The sequence below is a fragment of the Toxorhynchites rutilus genome, chromosome 1 (genome assembly GCF_029784135.1).
Source record: "Toxorhynchites rutilus septentrionalis strain SRP chromosome 1, ASM2978413v1, whole genome shotgun sequence".
Taxonomy (NCBI): Eukaryota; Metazoa; Arthropoda; class Insecta; order Diptera; family Culicidae; genus Toxorhynchites; species Toxorhynchites rutilus.
This window is the reverse complement of record NC_073744.1, coordinates 20,194,114-20,207,090: the sequence shown is the minus strand read 5'-3', so window position 1 is coordinate 20,207,090 and position 12,977 is coordinate 20,194,114. Positions and strand designations below refer to the sequence as shown.

At 38.8% G+C, this 12,977-nt stretch overlaps 1 pseudogene; it reads left to right on the top strand.

Annotated features, from left to right (window-relative positions):
- Nucleotides 1–142: 142 nt before the first annotated feature.
- On the top strand, nucleotides 143–5,290 carry LOC129779800 (39S ribosomal protein L46, mitochondrial-like; annotated as a pseudogene).
- Nucleotides 5,291–12,977: the final 7,687 nt, after the last annotated feature.

Sequence of the window (12,977 nt, the reverse complement as noted above, 5' to 3'; positions counted from 1 at the left end):
TTCGATTTCTGTCGGTCATTCTGATGAGATTCGAAACAACCGGCTGAGGTCATACCTCGTTCGATCTTGATACGTATAATCTTTATGGGGCTGAGCCAAAGGTTGTTTTTCCACAAATGGCTTTCGGAGCATTTTCGCAACGATGATATTCGTTGCGGTTAAAGTCCACTTGATGGCTAGTCAAAACAAATCATACGTTCGCGGTGCATGTGTGAAAGCAAATAAATATGAGGTCAGATTTATCCAGCTCAATCTTAACGTGATACTTATCAGTGAGTTCGTCACCTGCCGACGAACAAACAACTTGCTTATGAGACATTTGGATTTGGTCAAGATGCTGAACTATAGGTGTTTCGTTCTTGACACTTTCAGGACATGACGTGAGACGAGTAGCGAGACGTAACTTTCAGAATTATTTACTTTTTGTTTGGGTGTGTGGTTATGATTTCAATGTCAACTCGCTAAGGTAAATAATTGAAGGAAAAATAAGCAAATATATATTCGTGGAATATGGTGCACAACCTCCTTTTGCCCTAGCCAATTACTTGTAACGGCCCTTTCCGGATCTCCTTCCCGGTATATGCACAGCATTCTCCTCCTCCCTGAGCGAAATCAGTGGAGCCACAATCAGCGTTATTTTTTGTCACCATCGCCGTAAGCTGATAGTACTCTTTTCCCCGCCGATGGGAGCCAAACAGAAGTACATTTTGTTTGGAAAGAAAGGCGAAAAGATATACTAAAACATCCTTCTGCACTGTTATGATTCGACAATAAAGCGCGAGCAGCTATTTTGCCAACGAATGCATTTGTCACCAAAAGATACGACTTGTTTTGTAAACAAATTTGTTTTTTCACGAGCAATGGCCGAACAGCAATTTTGACATTGCGGTCCACCTATAGTACAATGCCTTGGATTTGGTGTTTGATGTTTAACCGTACAGAGAATAGATAATTACGTCACAGTCTGGCGAGTTTAGGATATCTGACAAAGGTTATAGCTAGACATTTTCTTTTTGGATCAATAATCATGAGAACTAACCCAACAAACAATCATTAGCTTTTATAGAACTAGTCCGCCGAATAATGGCCGGACTATCACATTGAATGCTCAATAAAGGATATGCTAAACTCAATGAGGTACATATCGAGGTGAAGCAGTAGGCGGAGTATACTTGTATTCGCATGCAAAATTTCCTGTCGTAATTATTTGCGTTCTCTTTGAAATGTATATGAAAGAAACAAAACAATGTTCAAAATACTCACGGTTTCATGATGATTTGAGCTCAATTTCTCATGAAATCTTGCAACGGTTTGTTTTTAACGGATGGCAATTCTATTGTTACTTGTTTCCATTATTTATATGGTAAAAAGGTCCGAAGAGCAGTCGTATTCTTAGTCCTCGGAACCAATAACATTTCCGGTGAAATGCTGCTTAATTGAACACTATTTTCCCACATCACACACCGACACTGAGAGCCATAATAATATCAATATGGTATGGTAAAACTAATGAAAGTTCGTTCGTTTCTATGGTCGTGGGGGAGTGAAAATGTTGTACTGAAATATCACTTTTATTCGCATTTTTCAACGTAATTTCACAAATATCCACTGTATGCTGTCATATTATATTCATGATCAGCGGAGACTTCAATAAAACGTAAGTTTTTAATTGATAAAACACATACTGATAAGAGCATTATCACATGAATTTGTGTAGACAATCGAATATAAACACAACGACTGACATCACTATTTGAGAAATAGTTATGGCAGCGCATGCTATGTCGCTCGAAAAACCACCATCTTCATTACGTGTTTTCCAGGACATTGTGCTAAACTATAGGTTGTATAGAAGATTATTCAGGCCAACTTGAAGGTTTTGTTCAACCATTGATACTACATGGGCTGAAAAGTCCCCGGATTTTTCAACATATGGCGCCACTAAAAATGAACAAGATTCATTTCGAGAGATGCATCTGCTAGTGATAGATGATGTGTGAAGTTTCATGACATTTCGTATATTTGTTCACAAACTACAGTTAATGTCACTACATACAGAAAATGGAAAACGAGTACGATATTCCGATTATAATTAAACATTATTTGTTATTGATGTAGTGTTTGACGAAATGTTGTTTCACTACTGCTCCTTCGAGAACAACAGTTTATCGGTGATTTATTGAATTGAAAGTGGGCCGTACAAGCACCGCAGGTGCACCTCGCTCTATAAGGCCAAGATAGGCTACGAATTCAGAAATCGTAAAACAAGTGCATCGCCTCGTTTTGAATGATAGTAAAGCGAAGTTACGTGAGTTAGTTAAGGCCGCAGGCATTTCAAAAGAACAAATGGGATACATTTTGCACGACATTTTGGACATGAAAAACCTATCCGCGCGATAGGTGCCGCGTTTGGCGATCCAATAGGTAATCTGCAGAGTAGCTGACAAGCCACGAAAGCCGGCCAAAGCGCCAAAAGTCAAAAGACCAACGGTCAGCCGGGAAGGTGCTTATTATTTAAAGCGGCTTTTCATCAATTCGACTTACTACATCCTACAGATCAATGGTAAACAATGAAGGATATTTTTTTTTTTTTTTTTTCTGTATTATAGTGACTTTCAACGCTTCTGGCTGGTTCGTCACTTTTACCTTCCATTTTGGAAGAATGTCGGGAGTGAGAATTGAACTCGTGATCTTGAGCGTGAGAAGTATGGATGTTACCTCCACGCCAGATCGGCTCCTAATGAAGGATATGATACTTGTGCAATTTTTTATTTTGTTTCCACCTCAGCCACTACACAGTGGTATGCGAAGGCTCCCTGTTCCAACATATCTGTTCTGATGTTATTGTTTTTATGATCAAATATTCTGTTGTTCCATTATTGTGGTGAGTTCTGATAATCGTCAATAAATGAAGTAGTTGCTCCAATATTGTCATACATGTCATAGTACAAACGTCGCACCGATCCGCAGGCAATTGAATAAAGCCAACATTTGTCGACAAGACCAATTATGCAGTAAAAATAGACACTCCGATAGGCAAAAACCATTAACTTGTAGCATGTAGCAAGTTGAATAGATGGAATTTGGCCTTTATTGACCCAAAAACTTGTTTCAATAGCTTTAAAATTGCTTCTAAAACAGGCTATTGAAATCACACAAATCTGTATATAAGCGGGTGCCAGCTCGGAAATACACTTAGTTGTGACTGTGAAGTGGCTAGGGAATGTGGGAAGCCTCTAGCGCCTCTATCTTATCTCTTGTATTGTCCACACGAGAACCAGAGTTGATCATGTATAAACCATCTCCGGTCGCTTCCACAGAGCCACTTATTGATATTTTTCAGAACCACCAGTCAATTTAAAAGAACCGAATTTTACATGTTTCCATGTATCAATTTAATACTTATACTCATCTACTCACACATTTATAAGAAGAACGTTTAGCAAACTTTCAAAACATCCATTCATTCGGGGTCGATCGGATGCTTCTGAGGAACTGCAAACTAACCTATCTCTCAACTCACTCTATTGACATCTTATCTGCTCCATCAGTTCCTGTACGGCCGCATCGATACTAACCTTCTAGGCTGAAAAGGAAAAAAAAGAAATTATGCGTACCTTCTGTTTTTATTAAAAATACGAATCCTAGAATAGTGGTTTTACCTTCATTCCTCATCGCATTGTAAGTTCGCTTCGTTTTCCAGTAGAGAGCAGATTATTCTGAGGTTAAGTCACACCTCCTAGCTTGCGAAAACTTATAAACCAATAAATTATTTTGGTCTGTTCGCTCGTTTATCGGATAATATTCCTAAATAAAAGAAAATAAAATCTAAATTTTTCAAATCAAATTTATAGATGAATTTGGCACTTTTTCTTCTTCTTGAATGGCACTAAAGTTCCCAGAGGAAATTTTGTCTTTTCAACTTCTTTGTCTTACGTCATTTTTATTAGTAGTACTTAGTTTAAATTTCTATGTCGAATAACATGCCTTCAATATATTCTGAAGTGGTAAGCTTTAGAAACGCGTGACCTGTGCAAGTCGGAAGAAATTTATTCGGCCAAAACTCACCCGGCCAAAACGGGAATCAAACCCGAACCCCCGGCTTGATAATGTGTGACGCTAACCACTCGGCCTCGGGAACACAAGAGGGAATTTTTCCCTCACTATGTCAATTTTTGTCACTCACTTTTTGTCAATTTGAACTTTTTAGCGACTGGGAAATCGTGTGTGAAATATGTATCAAGCATAGCATATCAAACAATTTACAGAGAAAGAGATTGATATGGGAATTACCAAAATCTGTTAACGACAAAATAAGTTGTGATCGTTCGAAGGCCCGACACACAAGTTTAGTCAAACCAGGTGTCTTTAGTGCCACTCCCAGAAAGCAGAGCACATGTCGTGTTATTTGTCTGTCAAAATAGATATCCTCTCAGGGTCAAGCTAACCACAAACGACTCCGCACGATTTAGGAAAGAGGTCAGGAAACCTAGGTGAACTTCCCCGCTGTTTCTCAAAACTTTGATTTCCGCGAATACCTGAATCTTCAGAAAACTTTGCCAACTCGACTTTCTGCAGAAATTTTTGTGATCTTTTTGTTAGGTTGTTTCATGCGTGTAACACAACCGCTGTTCGTAGAGCATCAACCAAAACTTCCCCATCTGCCACAAACGATCAATGGAATATTTTTGCTGGTGCCCTAGTGGAAAGGCTTCCGGTGATAACCAAGATATTGATTCCACTTGAAGCCAACTTTAAGGTACGTGGAATCTGATTGAATGTAATTATATTATTCATCCATTTTTCTATGAACGCAGGCAATTCTAGACAGGCAATCAAGTTCGAAAACAGCCTCAAATCAAAAAATGAAATTCACAAGGAAACGCAGAAACGGCAGGAAGCATTAAAGCAATCCGATCAGGATTTGGAGGATGCATGCAACGATGAGTTTAGCAAGTTCAAGACAGTTCCATGCATTACTGAGGCCGACAAAAAATATATACTAAATCATTGAAACAAAATGCAGGACGAGTTCTAAAGGTCGCAGATGGCGGAACACTGTCAGTATCGTTATATGGAAACGCTCCTGTAGCGATCCACAAAAACAAATATCTGTCGATGCCACTTCAAAAAGCAGTTGGAGCTAAAATATATTTTTTCCGGTGCGTGCTGAAACCTCAGATGGTAAACATAACAGGAAAGAACGTCAAATGGCAAATGATAATGAAAACTCACTTTCAGAGTTTATCACAATTTTTGTTGTAATGATCTTAGCACATAAAAGAACCCGCTTTTGCCGCTCGATTGCTAAAAATAACATCTTCTTTATGCCAGATTTGTGCTGGTGTCGGGTGCGCAGGCTTCAATAGTTATACCAGGTTATACCCAACTGCCACGATTTGGAACGGGTTTTGATCAAATCCATGATAAAGTACATATTGAACACGGAAAAACTCTGGAAAATGAGAAAAACATAGTACGACAGCCGAAATATGTTCATTTAAGTATTCAGCATCGATCCTGATTTTTTTTTGCGATTTGAATAAACTCGAATGAAATAAATGTTGTAATTGATGTAACTCGTATTTTCAGTTGTTTGAATGACAGAAACAAGTTCAAATAATATGATTCTAGCGTTCGAAATCATGAAAACTTAACATTTGGCGAAAACTAAAATTGAATTGTATATAAGTTTAGAAGACACGCATACCTGCATGAATTGGCTGCGCATTTCTAGACATTCATCTATGAGGTTACGTTCCAAATCAAGACAAGAATTTCTGTTTCGATTGAGTAATCGGAGGCCGGGAGCCGGTTATAGCCGAACGCTACAACTTTCATTTGAGAAATGAAACAATCTTCAAATAATCAATTTAGAATATAGTTTTCATTAAATATATGAAATATATTGATTTTTTCATTCTTCAAACTATGATATACGAACATGACAGGATGAACAAAATATAGTTTCTGGTCATATTTATCAATTATATCAATTCATCAATAACTTTCATAAACATACGAGTCACGCGCAATCTCGTGCACTAGTTTGCCGCCAGCGCATTCATCATGCAAAAACTACAAAATAAAATTACTCTGCGAAAAAAAGAACGCTCTTCAAGTGCAAGCGTGCTGAGGAAGCCGGCTCGCCAGAGCTATCCATTGGATGGAGTAGGATAACTCTATATATCGCTCCAATCGGCTGTTGTTTGATTTTATAACGAATGTAGTGCAATTCGCAACTCGCTCAGAGAGCGCCCGTACTTCGCTCTTCATGCTCGAAGAAAATGACATTTCCAGCGACACGTGCTCAATGAGTATCGCGTCCTCTCTCTCCATGTTCCAAAATTGTGTACAATCACGCCACCTTTCGATGCAATTGTCAAATTTTCCCCCAAAATGTTGGTCATATATTTCAAACTCTTCTTTTTCCTAAATTATTAAATTAAATCTATTATTTCATTCTTGCTCATGCCTGTGTGCATGACCTCGAACTCTGAAGATTAATTCTGACCTTGACTTTCGCCGCTCATTGGTTCGAATCTTGTTGTGTATTGTCTACCATTGTAAGGTTACGTATCACGTCCTGATTGGGCGGCTGTCTGAAACGAACATGCACAGGAAATGTACCTTTTCACCGGTGAGCTGATGGGCCGATCCACACAATACACAACAGGCGGCGAAAGGGAAAAGCCGTATGATTCACAGCCATGTAGCGCGTGAACACGATTAATGTGGCGAAGACATGTGTTTATATTGCATCGTTCTAACGTGCAAACGTGATATTGGCAATCCTTGCGAAATAGGTTCACGAATATATTTCGCTGGGTTTAACATACGTGGTTCAATTTGTTCGCAGCGAATTCTATCGATTGTAAAAATAGGGGGAAAATATTTATAATCGTTTATTACCAAGCAGTTTGCCTGAGATCAAGCTCGCCCCCCGTTCGGTTTATCTAACGCAGGTATGTTGTGTTGAGCTTTACGTACCACTTTTAGCGACGTAGAGCTTTATATCGACTTTATATCGATTGATTGTTTCGTTTCGGTTGGCCATGGCGCTGTTCAGTTGGCATAATATTTGAAATACAAGAACTTATATTCAATTTTTTTTAAATAATGGAATAATTTCCATATTTTGTGAAAATAATTATTCTGATGAAGATTATATAATATTTATTATTTTTCTCATCAATTATATTATATTTCATATTTTTTTTACGGAATAGTTCAGGCTTGAAAACGGGACCCGCAAACTAAAAAAATACATATTAGGTTGTTTCCCAAAGGTTTGGTTCCCACTTAGGTGAGATTTGAAGTCGTGTCCTCATATGTTATCGACTCGGGCATTAAATACGAGCTGAAAAGTAAGGAAAGTAAGTAAGGAAACAATAAAGCGAGAAACTGTGCCATCTCAGTTTGTCACTTTGTCACTCGCCGCAAGGAATTAAGGGGACTAAGTGGATACTTTAAGTGAAGAGATGGGAGATAGTTGCAAATTGTGTGTAATTGGATTGCTCAGATTTATTATCTTAATTGATTAACAGATACTTGTGTTAATTGCCATGAATTGTTAGGCTTTGTTAGAAATATAATTCTTTGCCCCTTTTAAAATAATACGAATTCCGAATTCTGAATACGAATTCTATCAGTGACAATATGGCGAATGTTGTTATTCAAGGCGTCAATTCTGTGGAGTATCTCTGTGTAGACCAGATTGCCCCACAAAAATAGTATATAGCACCGCATCATTAAGGAGACCAGTTCATGGGTCCATTACGCGAAGTTATTCGTTCCTTGTGCATTTCTTCCAATAAATCAATTGTGGCTCGTGTGGTATGGTATGTTGCACTGTCTTGTTAGCAAACACACAGTTCCTCCATATCAAATGAGGTACAAAAAATTTGTGATCATGGCCTTGTAGCGGTCATTACAAACTGTCACGTTCTGTCATTTTTGCGCACCATGCGCACCAAACAGTGACTTTTTGAGGAACCAACAGTGTTTCGAACTATATTCACTTCGATCTAAGATTGGGCGATTTTCATAAAAAAATTGATCTTGTCGAATCGGTTTTTCAAACGGTGAATGGATCGATCCACTGATTGAATCGGTTCCAAAGAAACGATCTTTGCCGAATCGATCTTTTAAAATCAGAAGATTTTTTCCAATTCATCTGCTTATTCTATAGGAGTGTCGGCTTTTTATTAAACAGGGAATAAGAATTTCATATTTCGAATATTTCTATCCAAACATCAAAAGTGTTTTGTTTTGCTCCTCAGCATGACGGCCACAAAAAAATTTAAAGTAAATTTAAATAACATTTTCCAGGGCATTTATCTTGTTCCGTCAATGAATCGGTTTGTTAAATAAATTAATTGAAAAAGCATTATTGGGAATACAACAACTGGTATCTGTCAGTGATCAGTGATGATTCAGTGATCTTATGAGCCACTAGTTACAGTACAACCCTCAGTAGCTGCCACTAGTTCTGTCCCTGTTAGCATTTGTACGGAAGTCTATGATTTACTTCCGTGTAGATGTAGAAATGTAGAAATCTAAATGTTGACATTATCATTATAAAAAATTGTTAGGTGGTCTTTGGTGATATTTAAATCGATCTATACTGAATAACAAATCTACAAAAAAAATCTTAGATTAAAAAAATCGATTTTCTCGATTTTCTCGAGTACAAAAGATTGATCCAAAAAATCGAAAATCGGAATGGAAAAGATCGATCTTCTAAAAATCGATCTGATAGCTTAATCTTACTCCGAACGCTGCAGTTTTACTGAGCTTCATCGCTGAACAAAATGTTTTTGTAAAGAGCGCGAATAGATTCTCGAATTGAACCATGGTTTTCGTGGAAAATCTTCAAAAAATGCACGATGTCAGTCTTTTCACGATGAAATGGCAAATGAAACTAAACGCAGAACAAGTAACAGCTGTCAAAGTAGCGCACATAGGCTGTTGACTCGGAAATTTTCAAACGATAACTAGTACCGTGCTTTTAGCAACATACTTTTTTATTTGGTGCAGCTTTTAACTGTAATTCGATTACATTATAATTATTTTAGTACAATTTCATTTTACTTACACTATCGGTGTCGCCAAACCAGATTTGAAAATTCCTTTTGTTCATTTATATTATATTTTTTATAATTTAATCAGCTACGTTAGTCGTTTCGTCTTCAAGTTCAGTTTCTACAATTATTCTGGTACCTTTGCAACTTCCAAATGGCCACTGCTACTAACTAGGAGAATTTAATCTCCGCTGACTCCAAGCACTCAATAAATTCAATATAAATACCTCAACTGAATATTTCGAGCTGCTCGATTGCAGCGACTTAAATCCTTCAAGTTGATTACACTTTCCACAACTTTGAAATTCTATACTACAGGGTTTTCCTTTTCGGGCTTCCTGAAGTATACAGCCCTGCGCTGACAACCGTTTGACATAGCTGTCAACCAAAGCGTCATATCGTTATTTGAATGTCTGCCATTTTACAATATGGATCGTTTTAGCATTGCACAACGTGTTAATTTTGTTAAATTATACTATAAAAACGATGAAAAACCGGCAAATGTTTTTCGAGCATTACGGACGAATTTTGGTCGTCATGGACGGCCTACAGAACACACAATCGCTAATGTAGTGCGTCAATTCGAACAAACTGGATCCGTCGCGGATATTGTGAAACATGTGCATCATCGTAATGTGTGTTCGGCCGCAAATATTGCTGCTGTTGCTGCCAGTGTGGAGGATGACCCGAATGTTTCGATTCCACGGCGTGCTCAGCAATTGGGCTTGTCAAACACACCATTGTGGCGAACTTTGCATTTGGACTTGCACCTACATCCATATAAAGTCCAACTGGTACAAAAATTAGAGCGTGGTGACCATGGAATGCGTCGGGCATACGTCGATTGGGTGAACGAACAACAGCAGCAAAATGCTGAATTTTCGCATCAAATTTTCTTCAGCGATGAGGCACATTTCGAGCTCGGTGGCTATGTGAACACCCAAAATTTCCGTATATGGGGCTCAGAAAATCCACACGTGATTGTTGAGAGGCCATTGCATCCGCCAAAAGTCACTGTTTGGTGCGCATTATGGTCTGGTGGAGTCATCGGGCCGTTTTTCTTTGAAAATGAGGACGGCGAGACGGTAACTGTGAATGGTGAGCGCTATGGCCGCATGTTAACCAATTTTTTTGCCACAAATTGAAGATATGGATACGGATGACATGTGGTTTCAGCAGGACGGCGCCACGTGCCACACAACACGACCGAACATGGCCATATTGCGAACGAAATTTGAGGGACGCATAACTTCGCGTTTTGGTGATGCCAATTGGCCGTCCAGATCATGCGATTTGAACCCGCTAGACTTCTTTTTGTGGGGTTATGCGAATGACCGTGTCTATACCAACCCTCCGCAAACTCTTGAACATTTGAAAGACAACATTCGTGAAGTTATGACCGAGATACCGCCCCATATGTGCCGAAAAGTCATCGAAAATTACCTATTCCGGATCAAGGTGTGCGAGGAAGCCCTAGGTGGACATTTGAATGATGTTGGATTTCACACATAATGGCATAAACTTTAACTTTAATTTGAAATAAAAGTTTCATCGAAATTCGAATTCTAAGTGTGTTTTATTTCAATTTACTTTCGGAATTTAAAGTTGGAAAACCCTGTATATTGCTTTTTCTACTTCTAAATAATCATATTTCTCTCTAATTCATTTCTATTTCCGAAAACTTCAGAAAACTATTAACTTTATTCTGCACAGCGAAGGTCGTGCGATAATTCGAGTCACAGTATTCCTGATGACGAATGGCGCGAAAAGCTCGCAAATGTATATGAAATGGCTTGTCGAGTGACGCCTAATAATTTCGCTCGTTTCAGTTGTGTTTGGTTTGAATTCTCACGAACACGGAACAAGAATTTTGTATCTTCAAACAATTCCATTATTCCTGGATGCTCCTTGCTTTCGATACTAATGTTTTATCAACCGGTCTACAGTTTAGTTACTGGCACCGCCTTATGTTAACCTTCCCATACTCGCGTATAGGTCTGCCAGACCGAGCATCAACGAGGTGGCTGAATTAAATGACTATTAAAACTGAATGAAGTTGAAGAAAAAAACATATTTTCTGGAGTTTTTTCACTGAATTATATCTTTTTCTTTGAATAACTACCAATAACGCCTGAAAATACACAATAGCAACAGAGACCCGCACAGTCCAGAGTACACAAATTACGATTTTTCGTGCGAGTATAGGAGTGTTAAACGAATACATCTTGAAACAATCTAACCCAATTTGCTGCTCCTGTTTTCATTCCAACGATTGTTTTCAAATAATATGCTGCTTTTTGAAAGACAAATCTATCTTCGTTCCATCCTCTTGAAGCTCGTTCGAATAATGTCTGTTTGATTTTAGCGTGTAATTAAAACAACAATTGCTTAAGCCCACCCCGACTGGACGCAAGCGTTCAAATATTTAGTTTCAGAATCAATAACGAATTGAGGCTAATTCGCAAAGACCTTAGCTCACTTTATGTGTACACACCAAACATATTTCTTCAAATACTCGTGGTTAACTCAAGGTTAGAGGTTATTATTTCTCAGCTAAACAAAACTTGTAGACTTGTGCACATATACATATACACAGTTAATCGTTTTCCCCCCGGTGGCGTCTGACCGCGAACGCGCAATGTGTGTTTTTGTGATGGATTTATCTTAACTTTTCTTAATAAGGTCTATCAGGCGTTTGGGAGCTGCACATAGACCAAAAAAAAAGAGGATTGTCGATCATGGGTACTCATCACACAGAGTGCAGAGTGTGTTACGAGCGATTGTCGTGAATGATTGAATCTCTGTAGGTCACTACAGGCGTATTTTTCGGTTCTCTTTTCGGACCTTGTGCCCCAACCTCACAACCGTTACCGTTGCAGCGACAACGGAATTGTGATCGCGAAATATTGGTCTTGGCCTGCTGGAGGTAACCGGTTTCCAACGCTAGTATCAACACTAGTATCTTCGGATAGTTTTAGCACAACGTAAATTTGGGGAAGCATTGTAAGTGTCTTTTCTCGTGAACACATTTACTTATATAATTTATGCTCGCACAGCCTTGCAGCCGCTTCGAGAGACACTTGACCAGGATCGTTGTTTATTCTACGGTCGCACGCTGTCAACATTACACGAGGGATGTGTTAGACTGTGATGTAAGCTACGCAAGAAGAGCGTTACCGTTGAGATTCATTCATGTGTTTTGGAATGGATCCTGCGTGTAAATAAAAAAGGTGTAAACAATGATTGAACACGTTTTCATACTTTGCTTCGGAGTCTGTTTGAACTAGTGCTATTGAGTCATTGAACTTTTTCTTCGCCGTTTGTTATGCAATGCTTTGAATACTGTTTTTTTTTCTTTGTACTGACAAAATGAGGCCAGTAAATGTCAAGGAATACACGGAGTTGCACACAAGCGTGGCGTCGAGCGGTAGGATGTAATTCTAATGAATCTCACAGCTGCCATTTATTGCCTCACCGGAGGAGGATCACGTAAGCTAATCTTTCGCCATCAATGTCAAGAGATGAGATGAGAGTTGGATCGAATCGAGGCTAGGTGAAAAGCCAGCGCTGAAGTTTACTTTTCTTTCGCATAGACTAACTGCCTCCGGTGCTGAAGACTGTTTTATCGTCAACTGAAGAAGCAGGTGGGATCAGATGTTAAGTGAATTCCGTAGTGTGGGGAGAAAATAAAATGATTTATAGAATGAAACTAAAAGATAGTTGATGCGTGTTCGTGAATTTGTTAGGCATTATTGCAGGTGTTACTCATAACAGATCACCTCCGGATCGGCGAAGATTCGCTGCTCAAAATTGGCGTGGCTCTCACACGCCCAACCTATGGACCACTACCTACTAACGGAGTAGCTAGAGCATAACCTATCACAAGACACGATG